This window comes from Spinacia oleracea, chromosome 5 (assembly GCF_020520425.1).
Source record: "Spinacia oleracea cultivar Varoflay chromosome 5, BTI_SOV_V1, whole genome shotgun sequence".
Taxonomy (NCBI): domain Eukaryota; kingdom Viridiplantae; phylum Streptophyta; class Magnoliopsida; order Caryophyllales; family Amaranthaceae; genus Spinacia; species Spinacia oleracea.
In genome coordinates this window covers 126,898,221-126,900,138 of record NC_079491.1, presented here as the reverse complement: position 1 = coordinate 126,900,138, position 1,918 = coordinate 126,898,221, and positions in this window count along the sequence as shown.

Below are 1,918 nucleotides of genomic sequence, written 5' to 3'. Positions count from 1 at the left end.
AATGGCTTAGACTTCTGGAAGCTCCTGCCGATCCTAAACATTATCGCCCTATAGCTTTGGGTAACCGAAAATACTTGCACCAAGGCCAGGACGAGGCCGAATGGACCTCCTTTTTTACTTATGGCATTTGTTCTATTAAGTGGGTGGTACCATGGTGGGGTTTGACTACTATGACAGGGGGGTCTGATGTATCGGTTTATGTTTCTTTGTTGGGGCTATCTCGTCCCATTTATATTTTCCCTTACCGAGTCATGCGTCAATATGGTTTAAGGCAGACTATCCCTTTTTCTGATACGGTACCACCTAAGGTAGCGGCCTTTTCACAAACACGGGTCTTAGCGTGGGCTAAGTATTATGATGGTCTCCCGCGTTGGGCCGTAGCTACAAATGGGTTTGTGGGTCTTTCTGAAAACTACAAGTTGTGGATGAGCTCCGATGACAAAGTTGTGAGGACCGAGGCTCGAAATGGGGAGCCGGCTGAGCTTTTGATACCTCGTATTCGTGTTAAGTATGAGGGTCCTGATTCTGCCAAACCTCGTACCTATAGTTTTAGGACTGTGAAAGCTCGTCCTGATCGAAAGCGAAAGGAAGTTCCTCCCCGTTTCAGTTTCAGGCCTAAAAAGGTGCCTAACATGAAGGGGCCTGCTGTTGTTAAAAGAAATGCAAGCTCTCGCGGAGATCGTCGCCGGAACAATGTATGGGTTAGAAAGGCTCAGCCGCCTATGGAAACAGTGGCTAGTCTAGTTGATGATAATAACCCTTCTCCCACCATTGCCTGTGCCTTCGAGGCTGAGCGGGCTATAATTGAGAATGTTTCTGAAGCCTTGACATCTTTGGAAGTTAGTGTCCAGGAGCCGGTTCTTATGGAGATTGATATTGGGGCAGCGCAGAAGACTATGGGGGTGGATCCTGCGAACATTGCTCTCCACAAGACTTTATTTGATGATCCGGAAGAACTAGAGTAGTGTAGTTCTCTGCTAGGGTGTAGGTGCCCTTTATTTATTTCAGTTGTGTTTGTTTTTTATTCCTAGCACTTTGTTTTCCTTTTTATTATATTTTAATAAAGGCGTATTTTTAGTTTTTATTTATTTTTGTTTCTCCTCTTTTTTTATGTATTTTATATGTCTAACACTTTTTGCAAAGAATATATTATTATTTCTTTTATTTGGACCGAATCCTTGGTAAGGATTGCCTACGTATCTTGTCAGAATCAGGTCGCGCGTAGTTCTAGCTTTAGAATAAGTTCTAGTATGCCGGATTTCGGATGATGTCCTGAAGTGGAAACATATTACTTAATTAGTCAAATGAGTGAAGTATTTGCCATTATTTTCATCTGCCGTTTTTTTTGCCATAGGTTGCGTAAAATTCGACCAATTTGTATAGCTATATTCTTGGTAAGCCTATTTGGATACGTACTGTACCCCCCAAGTGTTCGTTATTTTTCTGTTGTGTGCGGATAAAATGACGAGCACTTTCAAAAAGAAAACTTTTGGCAGGTAGAGAGTTTCAACGCCTAGGCTGGGGCGTCAGAAATTTCGGCGCCCAGCCCTGGGCGCTGAAAATGACTTGGGCGGTCAGTTTTTGACGCTTTGCTTCACATGTTCTTGCGTTTATCTCTATTTCCTTTTTTTTGTGCCTTGATATTTTGCTTCGTAGTTAAAGTTAATTTTGAGGCTATTCTGGAGGCTTTTTTGACTGTTAGCGTGAAATGTACTTTTGTCCAGATTAATTTTTTCTATTGGTGACTCAAAACAGTTTTAAAAATGGAGTTAGGGTGTGGATTTTATGAAGATCTTTGTGTAGGCTTTGGAGGTGGGTTGTTTAGTGAAGGGTATAATGGAATCTATGTTTATGAATCTGTTTTTTTTTGGTAACATTTGCATTGTTTTAATTTTTTTGATTTCCTTTGATTTTGGGT